At 55.0% G+C, this 6,289-nt stretch overlaps 1 protein-coding gene across 1 annotated transcript in view; it reads right to left on the bottom strand.

The window, feature by feature from the left end:
• The window catches only part of CENPI (centromere protein I), a 114,391-nt gene that overhangs the window by 289 nt on the left and 107,813 nt on the right, over positions 1-6,289 (bottom strand). The window lies entirely within an intron of this gene.

Here is a 6,289-nt window from a genome sequence, read left to right as displayed (position 1 = left end):
CTCAGCAATTAGCAGCAGTGTTGTCACCCACTGTGTGTCTGCATCTGGCAGCCAGTCCATTCTACATAAAACCACTAGTCTGCCTTCCTCTGTACCCTGCAAGCTGCTATTCCCCGCACGCCGATACACCCCGCACGTCGCTACTCCCCGCACGCCGATACACCCCGTACGCCGATACACCCCGTACGTCGCTACTCCCCGCACGCCGATACACCCCGTACGTCGCTACTCCCCGCACGTCGCTACTCCCCGCACGCCGATACACCCCGTACGCCGATACACCCCGTACGTCGCTACTCCCTGCACGCCGATACACCCCGTACGTCGCTACTCCCCGCACGCCGATACACCCCGTACGCCGATACACCCCGTACGTCGCTACTCCCCGCACGCCGATACACCCCGTACGTCGCTACTCCCCGCACGCCGATACACCCCGCACGTCGCTACTCCCCGTACGCCGATACACCCCGTACGCCGATACACCCCGTACGTCGCTACTCCCCGCACGCCGATACACCCCGTACGTCGCTACTCCCCGCACGCCGATACACCCCGTAAGTCGCTACTCCCTGCACGCCGATACACCCCGTACGTCGCTACTCCCCGTACGCCGATACACCCCGTACGCCGATACACCCCGCACGTCGCTACTCCCCGCACGCCGATACACCCCGTACGTCGCTACTCCCTGCACGCCGATACACCCCGTACGTCGCTACTCCCCGCACGCCGATACACCCCGTACGCCGATACACCCCGTACGCCGATACACCCCGTAAGTCGCTACTCCCTGCACGCCGATACACCCCGTACGTCGCTACTCCCCGTACGCTGATACACCCCGTACGTCGCTACTCCCCGCACGCCGATACACCCCGTACGTCGCTACTCCCCGCACGCCGATACACCCCGTACGCCGATACACCCCGTACGCTGATACACCCCGTATGTCGCTACTCCCCGTACGCTGATACACCCCGTATGTCGCTACTCCCAGCACGCCGATACACCCCGCACGCCGATACACCCCGTAAGTCGCTACTCCCTGCACGCCGATACACCCCGTACGCCGATACACCCCGTACGCTGATACACCCCGTACGTCGCTACTCCCCGCACGCCGATACACCCCGTACGTCGCTACTCCCCGCACGCCGATACACCCCGTACGCCGATACACCCCGTACGCTGATACACCCCGTATGTCGCTACTCCCCGTACGCTGATACACCCCGTATGTCGCTACTCCCAGCACGCCGATACACCCCGCACGCCGATACACCCCGTACGTCGCTACTCCCCGCACGCCGATACACCCCGCACGTCGCTACTGGCCGCACGCCGATACACCCCGCACGTCGCTACTCCCCGCACGCCGATACACCCCGCACGTCGCTACTGGCCGCACGCCGATACACCCCGTACGTCGCTACTCCCCACACGCCGATACACCCCGCACGTCGCTACCCCCCGCACGCCGATACACCCCGCACCTCGCTACCCCCCGCACACCGATACACCCCGCACGCCGATACACCCCGTACGTCGCTACTCCCCGCACGCCGATACACCCCGTACGTCGCTACTCCCCGCACGCCGATACACCCCGTACGTCGCTACTCCCCGCACGCCGATACACCCCGTACTTCGCTACCCCCTCGCACGCCGATACACCCCGTACGTCGCTACCCCCCGCACGCCGATACACCCCGTACGTCGCTAGCCCCCGCACGCCGATACACCCCGTACGTCGCTACTCCCCGCAAGCCGATACACCCCGTACGCCGCTACTCCCCGCACGCCGATACACCCCGTACTTCGATACCCCCCGCACGCCGATACACCCCGTACGTCGCTACCCCCCGCACGCCGCTACCCCCCGCACGCCGATACACCCCGTACGTCGCTACTCCCCGCACGCTGATACACCCCCTACATTGCTACTCCCCGCACGCTGATACACCCCCTACATTGCTACTCCCCGCACGCTGATACACCCCCTACATTGCTACCCCCCGCACGCCGATACACCCCGCACGTCGCTACCCCCCGCACGCCGGTACACCCCGTACATCGCTACCCCCCGCACGCCGATACACCCCGTACATCGCTACTCCCCGCACGCCGATACACCCCGTACATCGCTACCCCCCGCACGCCGATACACCCCGTACATCGCTACTCCCCGCACGCCGATACACCCCGTACGTCGCTACCCCCCGCACGCCGATACCCCCCGCACATCGCTACCCCCCGCACGCCGATACCCCCCGCACATCGCTACCCCCCGCACGCCGATACACCCCATACATCGCTACTCCCCGCACGCCGATACACCCCGTACATCGCTACTCCCCGCACGCCGATACACCCCGTACATCGCTACCCCCCGCACGCCGATACACCCCGTACGTCGCTACCCCCCGCACGCCGATACCCCCCGCACATCGCTACCCCCCGCACGCCGATACCCCCCGCACATCGCTACCCCCCGCACGCCGATACACCCCATACATCGCTACTCCCCGCACGCCGATACACCCCGTACATCGCTACTCCCCGCACGCCGATAGACCCCGTACATCGCTACCCCCCGCACGCCGATAGACCCCGTACATTGCTACCCCCCGCACGCCGATAGACCCCGTACATTGCTACCCCCCGCACGCCGATACACCCCATACATCGCTACACCCCGCATGCCGATACACCGCATTCCGATACACCCCATACATCGCTACTCCCAGCACGCCGATACACCCCGCACATCGCTACTCCCCGCACGCACGCCGATACACCCCCTACATTGCTACTCCCCGCACGCTGATACACCCCGTACACCTCTACTCGACGCACGCCATACATCGCTACTTACCGCACGCCGATACATCCTGTATATCGCTGACACTGATCGATCTGCTGTGTGGCACAATTGTGGCTCATGTGCCAGTATGGTTGTCCCAGTGACAGGGCACTCATTTTGATGCACGTGACATGGAGCACAGCTTTATTGAGATGGTACTTTATTCTGTGTTGGCCCATTATTTCCAAAATAAAACGCATTCAGTTAAAATATTCTCTTTGGCCAGTGATGCATACCAAAAACATTCAACCTAACTGAACTTGTGCATGAATGGGCACGCATGAGCTAGTTAAAATTTACATCAGCATTTCTTTTTTTCCATTTGAAATTTTTTTATTATTAGTCAATACACACACAGAGAGAAAAAACAAAACTCACAACACTCAAACAATTCACATAAAATATTAAAAAAAAAAAAAAACACCCCTAAAGCGTCAGATTTGTTCCACCCTCCTGTAAGCTCTTATATGCATCTGAAGACCTAAAATAGGCCCATGGTTCCCATAGCTTTTTATATTCTTATATTCTCCCTGGCTACCGCAGCTAATTCTTCCAAATCGTAGATTGAATTCACAGCTCCCACCCATTCCTTCAATGTGGGTATTCTAGTCGATTTCAAATATTTAGGAATAATGGATTTCGCAGCATTCAACATGTGCCTTACCAGCGACTTCTTATTTTCGCTAAATGACATCAGCATTTCCTAGCCATGGTGCTGCAGCACCCTGGGGTGCCGCGCTGCCTCCTATATCTTTGAACAGCATCATATGGTGTAGACCGGTCAAATGAGGACTCCTATTTAACCCTTTCGCTGTGAGGGCCTTTTTTTTTTTCTTCTCACATTTAAAAAAAATATTTTTAGGCCTGAAGATTAGTTAAAACCCCAAAAACATTATTTTCTGAAAGAGACTTTAATTTTTTAACTTTATTTCTTACACTTTTTTTTCCATCACATAGGGGTAATGCATTTTTTGATGACAGGTTCTCTTTAATGAGACATCAGGGATCTAAAACACCCCTTATGTTTCACCTGCCCTCCAATGAAACTAATGCAGTGCAGATCACACTGGCTGGGAAAGTGACAGTTCGTAAATCGCTTCCAGGTCTATAGCAGGAAAGGAGGATCAGCGAATGGACTTTTGGTGATCTTCCTCCCCTTTACCTGGTGGCACCCGCCATGCTGGTCCCTGGTTCACCGATAGGTGCATGTGTACCAGGAAACACATGCACAGGGAAGGGGAATTGTCGGTGTAAAAAGGTTAAAAGGATGGAGGATGAGAACTCATATTTGATAAGGGGGGCACTGAGGACTCTGTTGTTAAAGGGGAGGCGACTGCAGATTCCGATGTAAAAGGTGGTGATTAGGACTGATGCAAACCCCCCCTTGCCCCCCTCAAGCCATTGTTGTTGTAAAAAGGTTAAAAAGATGGGGGGTGGGTTAAGAACTCATATTTGATAAGGGGGGCACTGAGGACTCTGTTGTTAAAAGGAATGTAAAAAGTTGGTGGTCAGGACTCTGATGTGTACCCCCCCCCCCATAGCCATTGTTGTAAAAAGATTAAAAGGATGGCAGATGGGCTGAGAACTCCTATTTGATAAGGGGGGCACTAACGACTCTGTTGTTAAAGGGGAGGTGACTGTGGATTCCAATGTGAAAGGTGGTGCTCGCACAGAACTGATGCAACCCCCCCCCCCAAGCTATTGTTGTTGTAAAAAGGTTAAAAGGATGAGGGATGAGCTGAGAACTCACATTTGATAAGGGGGGCACTGAGGACTCTGTTGTTAAAGGGAGGTAACTGCGGATTCTGATGTGAAAGGTGGTGCTCAGGACTCTGATATTAACCCCCCCCCCCAAGCCATTGTTGTAAAAAGATTAAAAGGATGAGGGATGGGCTGAGGACTCATATTTAATAAGGGGGGCAAGGAGGACTCTGTTGTAATAAGGGAGTGATTGAGGACTGTGAAAGGTGGTGACTGTGAAAGGTGGTGCTCAGGATTGTGATGTGGAAAGGATGGGGGGGGACTAAAGACTCTGATGTGAATGGGGAACTCTGCTGTGAAAGAGGGGCTTCTGATGTGATGGAGGGACTATGATGTGGAAAGGGTGGGGGAACTAAGGACTCTGATGTGAATGGGGGACTCTGCTGTGAAAGAGGGGCTTCTGATGTGATAGAGGGACCAAATGTGGAAAGGGTGGGGGGAACCAAGGACTCTGATGTGAATGGGGAACTCTGCTGTGAAAGAGGGGCTTCTGATGTGGAGGGACTATGATGTGGAAAGGGTGGGGGGGGGGAACCAAGAACTCTTATGTGAATGGGGAACTCTGCTGTGAAAGAGGGGCTTCTGTTGTGATGGAGGGACTATGATGTGGAAAGGGTGGGGGGGAACCAAGGACTCTGATGTGAATGGTGAACTCTGCTGTGAAAGAGGGGCTTCTGATGTGATGGAGGGACTATGATGTGGAAAGGGTGGGGGGAACCAAGGACTCTGATGTGAATGAGGAACTCTGCTGTGAAAGAGGGGCTTCTGATGTGATGGAGGGACTATGATGTGGAAAGGGTGGGGGGGAACCAAGGACTCTGATGTGAATGGGGAACTCTGCTGTGAAAGAGGGGCTTCTGATGTGATGGAGGGACTATGATGTGGAAAGGATGGGGGGAACCAAGGACTCTGATGTGAATTGGGAACTCTGCTGTGAAAGAGGGGCTTCTGATGTGATGGAGGGACTATGATGTGGAAAGGGTGGGGGGGAACCAAGGACTCTGATGTGAATGGGGAACTCTGCTGTGAAAGAGGGGCTTCTGATGTGATGGAGGGACTATGATGTGGAAAGGGTGGGGGGGAACCAAGGACTCTGATGTGAATGGGGAACTCTGCTGTGAAAGAGGGGCTTCTGATGTGATGGAGGGACTATGATGTGGAAAGGGTGGGGGGAACCAAGGACTCTGATGTGAATGGGGAACTCTGCTGTGAAAGAGGGGCTTCTGATGTGATGGAGGGACCCCATTTTTAGACTGGGGTACCTTGAAACTTTTCATACTATTAAAGGGTGCAATGACTTGAAAAGAGTTGAGAAATACTCACTTAGACCTTTATCTCTTCTGTAGCACCTTTTTAGGCAGTTGCCCTCCCGCTGTGAGACCAGGTAATTCCAGAGTAGCCCTCAGAGCCCGGCTGCCTTTGATTAGGTGATTATATTTTAGATATAAACACGTATGATGATGTTTAAACTGTTGCTGCACTCCTAACAAAACCTTCCTGCCAGCTGAATCCAGAGAGCTCTGTGCTGAAGCCCACAGAATGCCATGCCTCCCCCGTTTGCGTTGCACATTGTTCGGTGGGGTTATGCTGTCAGCATCATGTGCCCCTGCAGGATACAACCAGTACAAAGTTAACATGACCATTTACGGGGATGATGTTGGT

This window comes from Pelophylax lessonae (assembly GCF_965119305.1).
Source record: "Pelophylax lessonae genome assembly, chromosome: 7".
NCBI lineage: Eukaryota > Metazoa > Chordata > Amphibia > Anura > Ranidae > Pelophylax > Pelophylax lessonae.
The sequence above is the reverse complement of the archived record's forward strand: the minus strand, read 5'-3'. Positions and strand labels throughout refer to the sequence as shown.